This window comes from Mustela nigripes, chromosome 10, assembly GCF_022355385.1.
Source record: "Mustela nigripes isolate SB6536 chromosome 10, MUSNIG.SB6536, whole genome shotgun sequence".
Lineage (NCBI taxonomy): Eukaryota > Metazoa > Chordata > Mammalia > Carnivora > Mustelidae > Mustela > Mustela nigripes.
Genome location: NC_081566.1, coordinates 61,785,385 through 61,799,815, shown reverse-complemented (window position 1 = coordinate 61,799,815; position 14,431 = coordinate 61,785,385). Strand labels below are relative to the sequence as shown.

At 45.4% G+C, this 14,431-nt stretch overlaps 1 long non-coding RNA gene and 4 other non-coding genes across 5 annotated transcripts; 2 read left to right on the top strand and 3 right to left on the bottom strand.

Annotated features, from left to right (window-relative positions):
- Positions 1-1,529: 1,529 nt before the first annotated feature.
- Positions 1,530-9,996, bottom strand: LOC132026225 (uncharacterized). The gene is made up of 3 exons (XR_009406836.1): positions 8,006-9,996; positions 6,469-6,515; positions 1,530-2,390 (listed from the first exon to the last, which is right to left on the bottom strand). It is a non-coding gene; the product is annotated as an uncharacterized LOC132026225 (long non-coding RNA).
- On the bottom strand, positions 2,031-2,101 carry TRNAG-GCC (transfer RNA glycine (anticodon GCC)). Its single transcript has one exon. It is a non-coding gene; the product is annotated as a tRNA-Gly (tRNA).
- On the bottom strand, positions 7,497-7,579 carry TRNAL-CAG (transfer RNA leucine (anticodon CAG)). The gene has a single exon. It is a non-coding gene; the product is annotated as a tRNA-Leu (tRNA).
- On the top strand, positions 8,138-8,209 carry TRNAG-UCC (transfer RNA glycine (anticodon UCC)). The gene has a single exon. It is a non-coding gene; the product is annotated as a tRNA-Gly (tRNA).
- On the top strand, positions 9,036-9,107 carry TRNAD-GUC (transfer RNA aspartic acid (anticodon GUC)). Its single transcript has one exon. It is a non-coding gene; the product is annotated as a tRNA-Asp (tRNA).
- Positions 9,997-14,431: the final 4,435 nt, after the last annotated feature.

Below are 14,431 nucleotides of genomic sequence, written 5' to 3'. Positions count from 1 at the left end.
ACCAGGTTTTGATTTGTTTAATTGTTTTTTGCCTGACTACCCCACCTCCTATCAGAATGTGACGTCCAGGAAAGCTGGGCCTTTGTTTTGTTCACTGCCATACTTAGAGTGTAGGTCAGTGACTGGCACATGATAAAGCACTCAAAAATTCGTGGAATGAGTACATTCTTTAGCATTTGAAATCAGAATTTTATTTAATTTTTAAAAAAATTTTAAAGATTTAATTTATTTGACAGAGAGAGACACAGCGAGAGAGGGAACACAAGGAGGGGGAGTGGAAGAGGGAGAAGCAGGCTTCCTCCTGAGCAGGGATCCTGCCTGAGTGGGACTCGATCCCACTGAGCCAAAGGTAGACACTTAACAACTGAGCCACCCAGGCGCCCCGCAATCAGAATTTAAAGCTTAGAAATTCCTTATAAATGACGTAGTTTAATCTCCTCATTTTAAAATTGAGGAAGGTATTGCCCAGATGGTCAAAATGACTTGTTTAAAGATATACAGGTAGTTGGCATTATCAACCTTTTATATATACTGTTTTGGATTGTACTATGCATTTTTCTTTACAGCTTGGTTTTTGCACTCAGCACTGGATCATGAGCAACCCTCATAATGCCTGTTTATGTTATCACTTTAAATTTGTTCTACTTCTGAAGGTACTCAAGCTAAGTTACTAAACATAAGTGGATGTATTTAAGTGTGAATATGAAGTCAGCACAGCAACACAAGCTCCTCTATATTGGAAACTCTCTGAATTAAAAACTAAAGAAATGAATGGCTCTGGAAGCGCGCTTGTGTGGTTAATGTCCGGGGGGGTTTGCTTTAGTTCTCCCTGGAATTCTTGGGGCCAGGGGTGGATGGGTGGGGCTTTGAGCTGCTGAGGACTGGGAGAGAATGTTGGAGGAGCTGAGACAAGACAGTTTCTGAACAGGCCAGAGCACAGATCCCAGGCCAGACCACATTTCCTCCTGAGGTGAGGACCCTTCTCTTGCAGGCCCTTGGCTAAAATGTCCCAAATGTGATACCCAGGCCTGGCTGGCCTAGACTCCAAGAGTGAATGAATTTAAAGCTGACAATTCCTCTTTCTTCTGGGGCTATAAAATAGGTTCCTTCTTTTTGAGGACTGTTTGATTTTCCACTGTGGAAGTAATTCATTCCACACTTCTTCAAACATTCCCTTTTTTCCTGGACCCATTACCAGGACTGATTCCAGTATAGCTGAGTTCTCCAGTAGCAGACTTTGCCAGCTCCTTCTCACCAGTACACAGGGAGAGAGTGTTGATCAAGAAACCCAGTCCAGAAGCCAGGCTGACCTCTGCACCCTGACTCCTACCTACCTCCTACTTACCTACTTACCTACCTATCTTCAAAGACCCCTGAGCTTCCAAGAAGGGTTCTCAAGCCCTCTGAGGAGAAAACAGCCACTTCTGGAGAACGGGTTTTTGTTTCTCTTTTTTAAAAAATTAGTTCCTTTTGAATTAGGCCAATAACAATATATTACACAAAAGTCAACTTTAAGTTCCTTTAATAAACTACTGAAGTTTAATGTTGCAGTGGATTACATACTCTTAGGGACTGGCCTGGTGAGTGTAGGAGGGAGTGTCTTCTGCCTGCCTGGGAGACTCCGGTCCCACTCCCCAGCGGGCAAATGACAAAGGCGTTTTGTTTTCTTTCTTCCACTTCCACACTCACGTCTCCGAAAAGTCTCCTCTTTTTGGCATCCTGTGTTTTCCAGCCGGCCTCTGGGACAATGCCCCTCTGCCCCTCGGAAACCCGAGAGAGCGAGCGTCCGGGACGGGTCTAAGAGCCGGGTGTTCTCACCGCAGGTTATGGGCCTCCTCCTTCCAGGCCCCGCGTTCCTCAGAGGGAAGTGACTTAGTAAAGGAGGAGAAACAAAACAAAAGAAGACTGGCTCCAGCTAGCTGGTTTCGTTTAGTTCATTGTCGCAAATCCAAGAATGGAAAAGCGCCTCGTTAAAAAGGAAAAAAAAAAAAACAAAAACAAAAACAACAACGGAATAAACCACTCTCGTTTGCATTGGCCGGGAATCGAACCCGGGCCTCCCGCGTGGCAGGCGAGAACTCTACCACTGAACCACCAATGCCCACAGCCCGTCGGGTCCGGGCGCCATCCTTTAACTTCGTCGGCTTCCCCAGCTCCCTTCCACTGCGGGAATCCGGTCCTTGCTGAGTCATCCTTTCCAAAGCAGTGCCTTTCTGTTCCACGACAGGAAAATGTTACGACTCGAACAAGAACAACAAAAAAGGCTCTCGGACGTCCTGGCCCTGAAGCCTCGGCTCTATCCGCTCGGCGCCACGCTTTCGGCTTTGGCGGCTTCGGGGTTCGGGCAGCACCCGCCGGGGGGAGCGTTGGCCCTCTCGGGGAGTTGGAGCCTTAGGAGAGAGATTTGGAAAAGTGAAGAATGGAGAGAAACTTTAAGTCCGGGCAAGATTCCCATGTGTGACCTTCAGATAAAAATTCATCTATTGGGATTCTAGTTTGTCTAGTGTCCTAATACCCTGAGATCATTCATATGCTAATCAGCTACCTCTAGTCAAGTGACCTTATCCCTTGTTCTTCCAGGGAACTAGCCCCACTCCCGGACACTGGACCAAAGGAGTTTCTCCGGACTCTGGAGAGAGTCCCTCCAGTGGTGTGATTAAAGTCACTGTTGCTCTTATGTGTGTGAGAGAAATAGCGTGGGCCCATCTGGTTCCTGCTGCTGCGTCCTGGAGTGACGGTGATGATGATCGTAGTAATAATAAAATTGACGATCGTGCGTCATAATGACAATGTTGGAATCACTCTGCTTGGGTTTGCAGCTTTATTCCTTTGTATATGGTGCAAGTTAAACTCTCTGAGGTTCAGTCTCACTGTCTATATGGGGGAGGGGGTGATGAAATCGGATCTATCTCAGGAGGGCCAAGAGGGTCCAATTAATTAGTCTAGGTAAGAAGTGACGAAGAATGTTAGGCATACAGCATATGAGCAACAAATACTGGCTATTACTAATTAACTTAGTTGAGTGTCAGCTATGTAGTAAGTACCTGTCATGCATCATGCATAATCTAATTTAATCCCCATGGCAACATCATAGGGGAGTAGCTCTTCCCGAAGATGAGGATTCTGAGGTTCAGAGAGGTTAAGCACTTTACTCAAGGTCACACAGCGATTCGGTGTGCCTTGGCGGGGGAGGGGCAGGTTGGAATTGAGAATCCTGTCTTTCCCGATTCTAGAGCCTGTGCGTTGTCATCTCACAAACAGGCAGCAACTCTACTTATTATCAGAATTTCCCCCAGATGTTGTGAAATTGGATATGTTAGTCTTATAGAATACAGTTGGATGCTGAACCCTGGGAGAAAAGTGTGTATTGTATTGTACTATTTACATTATTCACTAAGTGAATATGTGCTTTTTATAGCAAATGACTGAAGCTGGGAAGTGTCCTCAGGCTCGGTGTTACTGCCAGTTAAATAAATGACACTATGAGAGCAAGGACAGACTGGTGCAAGTTAGTTCCCAGTTAACCCAGTTCACACTATATCTCTTCTGTGAGCAACGGGAGATGCATTTGTATCTCAGAAATGCAGGTGGGTTTGGCTGGGGCAAGGCTACAGTAACAGCAGCTAAGGGTTGTCTCTAGTGGGTGGAAAGAGGGTTGCAGAAACAACCCACTTCTCCTGTACCTGTCATTTTGCATTTTTAACTACTTTCTTTTCCTTGCATCTGGCCTAAGTCCTCCATGTTTCTTGTATAATAGGCATCCTGGTTTTAAATTAGGAACCTGCTCTCCAAAAGAGGATATCGCATACACACTCTGTATTAATACTTTCCCCTTCCTGAGTTTCCTCCCAACTTCCAACATGGACCACCCAACCTGATCATACTTCCCAAGAGGAATGATGGTACTTGTGTTATCTGGTGAACCGGGGAGACCCTGGACCCTGGGGCCTCAACCCAGCTAGACCCCAAGGAGTCACTGAAGGTTCTTGGTCTTGTCAAGAGAATGAATTCAGGGCAGACAACACAGCACTGTGGACAAATGACACCAGCGGGGAAGTTTATTAAAGTGGAAAGTACACTCTTGCCAGATGAGAGCACATGTGAGAGCGGCCAAGTGAGGGGGAAGGAGGGAGGCAGGGAGAGAGGGAGGAGGAGGGAGAGAGAGTTTGGGTTTGGGTTTGGGTGGGGTTTGGGTTTCTATCTCTTATTCACAGCTGTTAAGTAGGGGGCAGAGAATATTTATTAAGTGGGGCAGGAAGCAGGGTTTCAAGCTTTTTTCTTCCTCATTTGGTCAGGTTGGTTATAGCATCGCCATCTTGGGCCTGCCTGGTTTGATCTGGCTCCTTGTGGGGGGCTCTGACCTTCCCATAGCTGGTCATGGCTTCCTCGATGCTGGCTTCCAGGTCTCCTTTTGGAGCTCAACTGCCTACTCACAACACTCACAAGGTTTCTTAGCATTTCAACAACAAATATCTCATTCTCTCTTTAAAAACACATAGAGGTTGTAAGAAGGAAAGTTCTCTTGTGCTTTGTTGTGAAAACATTTCAGACCCTCTCATTTGTGTTGTATCTATTAAACACACGACTTCATCTACTTTTAAATGACTGTTGTTACCAGTTTTGTTTCTTTGGGGACTGTTTCTTGTATAATAGGCATCTTTAAAGAACAACTTTAAAGAACAACTGAGTAAATCTGAAGATCTCATTGGCTTGAGTAAGTGAGAATTGGGTACTATCCTATCTAGAAAGCAAAGGGGAGCTCCAATGCCTTGTTCAAAATGGAAGGTTTTTATAGGAAGAAGGGTGGGGCAAGGAAGTCACCAAAAGAAAAGAAAGTATTGTTCCAGACAAGGTCACCTTCCTTTAGGGCTAAGAACAGGGTGGGGGAGGGGGGGGTCTTACCTCTTCCTCCTTTGGGGGATGGAGAGGGCCTGGGTGAGGGATTCCTTCATTGGTACTGACTAGAACATCCCTCACTGACTGGTTAAGACTATATTTCTGGGGGAGGTTGAAACCGCAATTAGGTTAGGTATTAAGCCCCAGTTTGGTGACTTGGCCCAGCATAAGTGACTCCATCCTGGGCCTGTGGTTCTCTTTTTAACGTAGTTTGGTTAGTGTAAATACACCTATGTCACTCAGTTCCTCCTCAAAAATATTACAGCAAATTAAATCAAAATACACGCCCAATATTTAAAAATTAAATGTTGCCACAAGGCTTCTAATAAAAAAAGGAACATTTTCTTGCCCCACTTTCAATTCCTCACAGGCAGCCATTTTTAAGTTTTTTTTTGTTAAGGGACTTTTTATTGTGTAATGATTTTTGATTGACCAAGGAGTTATGAAGATACTACAGAGAGTCACTATTTATCCTTCACCCAGGTTCCCCTAAGGTTAAGATCTGACTTGTAAAACCTAAGAAGCTGACATTGGTATAATGCAGCTCACTGAACTGTAGACTGTATTCAGATTTCAAGTTTTTCCACTAATTTTTTTTTTTTTTTTTTTTTTTTTTTACTATTTCAGAAGCCGACCCAGGATCCTACGCTGCATTTAGTCATCATGTTTAACCCACAATCTGTGACGGTTTCTCACTCTTCCCTTGTGTTTCATGAGCTTGTATTTCATGACCTTGATGTTTTCAAGGGTACCAGCCAGGTATTTGGCAGGTTGTCCCTCAGTTTGGGTTTATGTGATGTTTTTCATGATTAGACCAAAGTTTTTGAGAAGAATGCCACTGGGTGAAGTGTCCATCTCCCATGAATCTGATCAGAGGTATGTGATGGCAACAGGATGAATCACTGGTGATGTTCACCTTGATCACATGGTTAAGGTCAACTTGATCTTTTTTCATGCCTCTCTTATGAATATGGTGTCACTGTCTTTCATTTAGACATAGTTTTTAATTTAACTTTTGATCTTGTGTTCTAGGCCCAGTGTCTGACATATGTGAGCGCTCAGCTGATACTGAGTAAAACGTGTCTTGGTGAGAAGCAAGGGAAAGGATATTCCAAGTTGAAGATCAACCTGTATAAAGGCACTTAAATTAGACCAGTGCTTTCATATGTATGTGCCTCACCTGGAGATCTTATGGACTTTAGGTTTGGTGGGTCTGAGATGCAGGCTACAGTCCACATTTCTAATAAGCTCCTAGGCTCTCATCTAAGCCTCCCAACAACTCTGTATAGGTTATGCTGCAGGCAGACTTCCCAAGACCAAAGTCTAGTAAATAACAAGGAGTGCAGTTTGTTTAGCAAACTCTTGTTAGTAGACCTGAAGAATCCTTCCGTCCTCACCCCCCTCACTCTTGTGAACCTCACACATCCAGCCTCTTCATCTTGACAGTTCTGTCCTCTTCCCAGAAGGGCAACGGGATTTTTTCATAACCAGTTCCTCCTACATCTGAAAGCATCTTTTTGTGTGATCGCCAGGAAAAAGTAGCTCTTGCAAAAACAAACTCTGCAAGCTTACCTTTCCTCTGTGTTACGTCTCCTGATTCGTTCTGTTGAATTCATTTTCTGGGTTTTGGTGACAAAGCAAAGGGACTGAATTAGAATTGGTGGTGGTGGTAGAGTCAGCAGCTGGTTAGGTTTTAACTGGGGGGTCTGGATGGCAGCAAAGGAGTCAGGGTCATCTATCTATCAGGAAAGCCAGATACCTAGCCTGGCAGCATTCCAAAACTAAAGCCTCAAGAAAGGCAGATCAGGCCAGACAGGTCCAAAACAAAGAAGGCCTGAAACTGACCAAGTAAGGGAGAAAAGGACGGAAACTCTGCTCCCAAAGAAATCTCCCCAACTGATAAAGACTCGACTCCCTGGTTAACAGCTGTCAATAGAAGAGACCCGAACCCTGAGCGCAACTTTCCCCTGAGCACTCCGGCTCTCACATCTCGAGAGTGCGCTCTTTCTCTTTAATAAACTCCTCACTTTCACCGCTCAACCACCAAGGTCTCTCCCTGAATTTTTCTCTTGTCTTAAGACTAAGAGCCTCTGTCCACATCAGAGGGACTGCCTGGGCGGCGGCCTCTGGGCCCAGGGGTCTCCCCAGTCCACCCTGCAACAGTAGGAGTGGGCGGGGCACGATGATGGGAAGTATGAGGTCCAGCACAGTTTGACACGGCTGTCTGAGCATTAGAAGACTCCGGCCAGGTTAGCAAATGAAGGGATCTGAGTTGAGAGCTTTTCCTTGTTCAGTCAGAGGACAATTTGATATCTGCCTACCTTAGTGTGCTTGGCACATAGAAAGTGTTCAAATTTTTTTTCATACTTAGGTATAGGTCTGAGTCTCAACTGCTTCTTAATTTCATAGACCTCTCCTGCCTACAATACAGAAAAAAAAAATAGATTCAGTCCCATAATCACAACGAAGCATATATTCATATACAGATACGCAGGGCAAAGAGGTGTCGATTAAGCAATGCTCCTTTCTCCATGAATTCAATTGTATTTGTTGTATGGAGCAAAGTGAGGAGGGGTGGGGGTGGGGGGAAAAAAGAGCTTTGTCAGAAGTGGGATTCGAACCCACGCCTCCAGGGGAGACTGCGACCTGAACGCAGCGCCTTAGACCGCTCGGCCATCCTGACACGAGAACCTGAGCTTTTCATATTTCACTTTCAGATTGTCCCACAGCGCTGTATCATGACGTCAGGTCATGTCGATGCTGCCTTTCTCGTTTTAACTAAAACTAGAACTCTCCCTGGGGTCCTTGGCAAAGTAGGGAAAGTAACACAGTCTCTGACTCCTCCCTTCTCCTTCTCCACCATCCTAAACTGTAAAGATTCGTTTTTCCTTGCGCCCTTTCCGGCCGGTCTCCCTCCGACCCTCGGCCGCAGATCGCCGGTACCGAATCCCACAGCGGGCGGATCCAGACTGGGGCGCGCCGCGTGCGGCGCTGGGAGCGCGGGTCCGAGCCGGCGGCGGAGGAAATCCCCCGCCAAGCGAGGCTTCCGCTTCCCCGCGGGGCTCCGCGAACCTCAACCCCAGCCCGCCTGGGTGGCTGGCGGACCTACTAGGAGTAATCTCGGGGTCCATCCTCGCCAAGGGAAGCTCCGTACACTCCGCGATCACGGAACGCTGAGGTCGGAAAAATTCGCCGCCTCCACTTTCCTTATATATGGAATGCCGAGAAGCGCCAAGCGTCAGCGTTGGTGGTATAGTGGTGAGCATAGCTGCCTTCCAAGCAGTTGACCCGGGTTCGATTCCCGGCCAACGCAAACTTCCTTTTCCTCCAGGAAGAGCGCGCGGGGCGCTTTTTTAAAAAGCTCGAACCCAAACGAGGAAGGGCCGGCGCCGCTCTTCCTTGCCAGGGCTCCGCCTGGTGCCGCGGAGCCCGCTTCCCCGCCCCGCTGCGTTGGGGCGGTCCTGGACTCCGAGCGCTTCCCTCTCCGCCGCGCGTTCCCGCCTGCCTTTGAGCGCTTCCACCCGCGGAGGAACCTCCCCGTGCGGGTGCCGAGTCTCCCCGGGGCCTGCGTGCAGGGACCTGAGCGGGGCGTCCGAGGAGCCGCACTCGCGGGTCTCCGTCAGCAAGCGGACCAGTTATTTGAAGTCCATAAATGGAACGTTTTAAAAAGATGCCCGATTTAGCTGTTGGAGAAAGTTTAAGCGCGCTCGGAGCAACTTAGGGATAGGAATCCACTTTTTCAGCTGCAAACGTTATGAAACCGAAGTCCCGATCCAGTTCTGAAATCGGAATTTAACGCCCGGGAGGAAAAGGGCTTGTCTGCAAGTGTGCGATACGTACTGGCTTGAAAACTAAGGACGAAAAAAAAATCGATATATATTTTTATGTTAGTTACAGGTCGAAACAATATTTTGGAAATCTTGGGTCACATAAGATGTGGTATTAAAATTAGTACATGTTTCTTTTTAACGTGGCTGCAAGAAAATTTAAATACTCGGAGGGCTCTCCCCTTGTCCGTTGTGACGTGCCAGTCGAGGCAGGAAAGGCGCGGCGCTGCCGGCATCTTCCACGGAGTCCAGTGTCCCGGCATCTTAGAAGTAACTTCCTAAACAATGAATTTAAAATGCGCGCCGCGCTTTTCCTCGTTAGTATAGTGGTGAGTATCCCCGCCTGTCACGCGGGAGACCGGGGTTCGATTCCCCGACGGGGAGAAAGAAGAGGCCTTTTTTTTCCCCCCTTCCTTGGTCTGCATTCTTGCTTACTGAAGAAACAAAAGTTATTCCCAAATAATTTTAGGTTCTCTCTAGGAGCGTGGTTGTCACTTGAGAGTTTCTTGGATGATGGCCAGGAGTACTGGAGGGCACGGTTATTTTGACCCTGGTTCTTAACTCTGCAAGCCAGTTTCCACCCAAGAGGCCTGCGCCTGGGCTTAACTTCTCCCATCCCCATGATTTCTTGCTGCCCACTGGAAGACAATTTCAGGATCCGGGCCTTACCTTGAGTCTTGTACTCCAAATTGTCACGTTCTTTCTGGTCCTCTCCCACACCAACGACTTACCTCCTTCTTTCTTTCTCCCGGGAACCTCGCTACCCAGCAGAGGCCAGCCCACGTTCTCAGAAGTTGGCGCTCTTTCCGCGGCCTCACTACAACCGAGGTGAGTCAGCAGACATGAGCACTCGTCTGGCAATCAGAATTCCGGTCCTTTCACCACGAAGCAGCTCTGCTTTTGTTCAAGCCATTTTTTCCCTCTGAGCTTTGGTTTCTTCATCTGTAATGTGGAGGAGCCAAGAATTTTCAAGACTCTTTGGGGGCTAAAGTCCTTTGAAGTAGTGCCGCGCACTGGCAGCTGGCACACAGTAGCTGCTCATGCTTTGAAAAGATACTGATTTTCCTGAATATAAGAGTAAGATAGCCCATGTAGAAAACATGGGAGATAAGCAAACCACAAAGAAAGAAGAGGCATCCATATTTCCATCACACAGGAAGTCCCTGCTAATATTTTGCTGCGTGTTTAGCTCTTCTGCATTTTTAAAATGCGAAGCTGCAATCACATTGTGCAAATCGTTTTTTAACCTACTTGGGTGTTTACTTTAAAATGTGACTATTTCTAAATTCATTAAATGTTAGTCTAAAACACTATTTTAATGGCTTCGTTGTGCTATATTAAGGGCCACGTCATCATTTCTTTAAAGAATCTCCTGTTTTTGAGCAGCTTTGTTGTCACAGTGTTTTTATGGCTTTTGAACCAGCTCTTGAAATCTCTGCTGGATACTCTTTCACTCCCCCAGCAATTACTTTCATGATGGCCTCCATGAAATCTGTGGTCAGTACATACTCAGTTCAAGGGTGAGCCAAAGATAGGAGGGCTTGATTTGCAGATTTGGTTTTCCTGGATGAGACTATCTCTTTTCTGCGTTTGACTTCTTCAATTTCCATCCATTCTGGCAGCCCTAAGCCCTACCTCACTGAAGCCCTGAGGAGTAAGACTAGTTTTCTGCATTCATTTACACCTCTGAGTCTGAGTGCCCTCATGATGAGGATCTCACCCATTTTGATTCCTTCTTCTGGGGCTTGAATGCTCTTTATTTTCAATCTGATTTGATTGCCTTACAGATGAATTTTTTTTTGTTCCGAGTTTATAATTATTATCTATGGAGTGGTTAGCAAGCTTCTCCACCATGATGGAAAGTGGGATTGCTTTTTAATTTTATTCATAGTGTTTTTGAACTTCAGAAGTTTCTAATTTTCATGTAGTCAAATACTTCCCCTGGTAGTTTTAAAACTGTTTTCATATATAGAAAATTCCTCCCCACACCAATATCAGATCAGTTTTTGCCCTTTTTTCCTTTTAGTAATTTTATTTCCTTTTGCTTTTTGATATTATCCCTTTAATTCTTCTGACGTTATTTTGAGATATAACATGGGGTAAGTCTATAACTCTATTCCCAACCCTCCACCTGATGGTTCTCCATTCAATTCATTGACTGCCCATCCCTCAACCACTGATTTGAAATTGCATCATTCACGGCTACTAATCCAAACATCCCTCTCAAACAAAGCAAAACACATAATTGACTCTAGTCCCAGTTTGGGTCCACGAGACAATAGAGAAACCAGAAAATATCAAGCTTCCTCTTGGATATTGTGAATGACTAGGCGACAACAGCTTGTGTTCTTTTATGCTGCTGTCCCTTCTTGTCTTTTCTTGCTCATGATTTTGATATTCAATTCTGGGAATGATGTCCCACTCTGATTTCCAAGACAGTTTTGACTCCACTTGAATTATGAGCTGTTTATCATGAACCTAATAGATGGCAAACTTTCTCTTAGATATTGTGGGTCAATGGGATGATATAAATTTTCCTCTTACACCATTGGGATCTTTTCCACAGGAATTTGGGAGGAATCCGACACATAGACCTGGAGCCCTTCCTTCTCTCCACTCCCAGGAGTGAGTGGTTGTCTGTTAAGAACAAAAAGAGGCACAGACCCTTGCCACAGTTTATCAGAATATGCCCACCCTAGTCCATGACAACGGATTTCTTTAGAACTTTTCATCCCCTCATTCTCTATGTTCGAGGCAGAGGTGGGAACATGCTCTGCTTATATTTTATTTGGTGTTGGATTTATTTTATTTTTACTTTCCGGTTTACTCATTGTAGTCGATACGTGAGATGGTTTGCTCAACACCTGCTCCAGCATTATTCTGCTTTACTTTCCTGTGCTGTTGAGGCTGGGGAGCTAAAAATGACATTTTCTAGATTCCTCTGCAGCTGGGGTTCTGGTTATGACTTAAGTTTCACCAACCGGATGTACTTCAGTGAGATTTTGATTTCTAACTGAGTTACATGGAGAGACACAGAGATCCAAATTTAGACCAGTAAATAGGGGCCAATGCAACTTTGTTCTATAGGGGGAGACTGGAAACAGCAGAAACTTTGTCATTTATTTTGTAACAGTTTTGCCAGAGAGCGTGGTAACCTTGCATAGAGAATATTTCCCGAGTTATTCCTGGAAGTCAGCCTGGAGTCTCTTTCTTCAGGCTTCCCAATGCCTGGTGAGTTATCTGTAGCCCTCCATAAAGGGCTAGTCTTGTTAGCCCTTTAGCCCCTTACAAAGGCTAACCCCTCCATGAAGGGCAAAGCCCTCCAGATAAGGGTTAACCCTAACCCTAACCCTAAATCCTTTCATATTTAAATAAACTAGAGTAGATTCTGTTGCTTGGGATTAAGAACCCTACTGTGTGCCCATCCTTGAATGGGAAGCAATCTAAGTAATCTCTCTACATCTGGCGTCTCTATCCCACTAAGGAGCAACCCTTATTCTGGATTTTATGTATATTCTTTCTTTGGCTTTTGTAATTGTTTCAATACATGTGTATGCATTATCAAATATATATATATATAAATTTATATTTTTACACTTTTAAAATTTATGTAACTGGTATCAGATGGTACATATTCTTTTGCAACTAGCTTTTTAAAAATTATTATTTTTTTTAGATTTTATTTATTTATTAGCGAGGTAAAGAGAGAGCACAGATAGGCAGAGGAGCAGGCAGAGGGAGAGGGAGAAGCAGGCTCTCTGCTGAGCAAGGAGACTGATATGGGGCTTGATCCCAGCACCCTGGATCATGATCTGAGCCAAAAGCATCCACTTAACCCACTGAGCCACTCAGGTGCCTTTTTTTTTTTTTTAAACACAATATTATTTTTATAGGATTCATTATATGACACATGTGGCCATGAATGGTATTCAGAAGATTTAACACAGTTGCAGGATTATGTATTCCATCTATTCTGTATTAGTCCTTAAATAGATAGATAGATAGATAGATGTGCATTTGTGTATCTCATATAAGTTGTAGTGCAAATACTCTGTCAACCTTCCAAATCATCTCCTAAATATTTGATTTTTAATAATTGTTGCTTTTGTTTGATACAGCTCTCACTGGCTAAATGATGCCTCTATCTGAACCCTGGTTTAACATGGGGAACTATAACAACTTCCTACAATTTCTTTCCAGTAGGTTGATAGCCATTAGGTGACTTTTTTCCTGAAATTAGGGAAGGATAGGTATTAATGGTACTGAATCCTTTGTCATCTTCTGTTGAATCAGCAACTGTAATACATCCCCCCTCCCCAGCCTTTAAAATATTAACTGTGGAGCACCTGGGTGGCTAAGTCAGTTGGGTATCTGACTCTTGATTTTGGCTTCGGTGGTGATCTTGAGGTGGTGGGATCAAGCTCCCCATGGGGCTCTGAGCTCAGCAGGGAGTCTGCTTGGGGTTCTCTCTCTCTCTCTCTCTCTCTCTATATATATATATATATAATCTTTAAAAAATATTGTCTGAGGGTTTTATACGTCTGTTTTCTCTATTACACAATGATCATTTACTGGAATGGTATGTGTAATTAGCTTGGCCAGAGCCACTCAGGCTGGCGACATAGTACAGCTGTGAGGCAGGGGCTCTGCGGAGTTGCCTGTTTTTGAATCCTGACTCTCTGTCTCAGTTTCCTCATACGTGAAAAGGAATAATGACGATAATTATAATTCTCAAATGAGTTAATAGATGTTTAGAATGGCAGCCTGCAATGAGTAAGCGTCAATTATCCTTCTCTTCCTAAGACAATTATTAATGGTTCGGAGGATATTTGAGGTTTAAAAAGAAGAGACCCTTGTCCCATGAATTGAAGGTAAAATACAATATAGTTGAGGAAAAGGGGTGCCTGCCCCTCAGTCACCTTTGAACCCCACATTTCTTCCATGGCCCGGTTGGCCGTACGGCCTCCCTCCTACCACAGGCCGCCACCAGTGCCAGCAAAGGCCACAACACTTGGCTGATGCGCTGCTCTGTTATTTCCTGATTCTTGGTAACAAGGTTGGGTGGAGACTTCAGTTCCCACAAGTGGCCCCAAGCAAGGGTGACCACAGAGTAGTACTGAGTGGTAGTAGGCAGCCACAGTCTTGGGGGAGGGCAAATTGACATTGGGCTCTTGTTCACTGGACCAGGGTTCAGGTAGCCCTGTCCTGGGAGACTAACAGGGACAGGGACCTATAACCAGGACTTGCAGTAGGTTGGCTTAAATTGAACCTGCAGGTTGGGAGGCAATGAATGGCCCCTGGGTAGTGCCCACATAGAGTTTCCTAGAGCTGGCCCACAGTGGTATGGGGACTGGCTTTCGGGGGTCTCCAGGGAGAGCCAAAGCAGACCCTAGAAGATGACTCTTTCTGAGGGAGAGTTAGCTGGCATGGCCCTGACCAATCAGAATCTTATTGCCTGGGGGCACCTGGGTGGCTCAGTGGGTTAAAGCCTCTGCCCTCAGTTCAGGGCATGATCCCAGAGTCCTGGGATCCGAACCCCGCTCTCGGGTTCCGAGACCTCGGGCTCTCTCCTCAGCAGGGAGTCTGCTTCCCTTCCTCTCTCTCTGCCTGCCTCTCTGCCTACTTGTGATCTCTCTGACAAATGAATAAATAAAATCTTAAAAAAAAAAAACAGAATGTTATTGCCTGTACATTTACCTTCTTGTAAC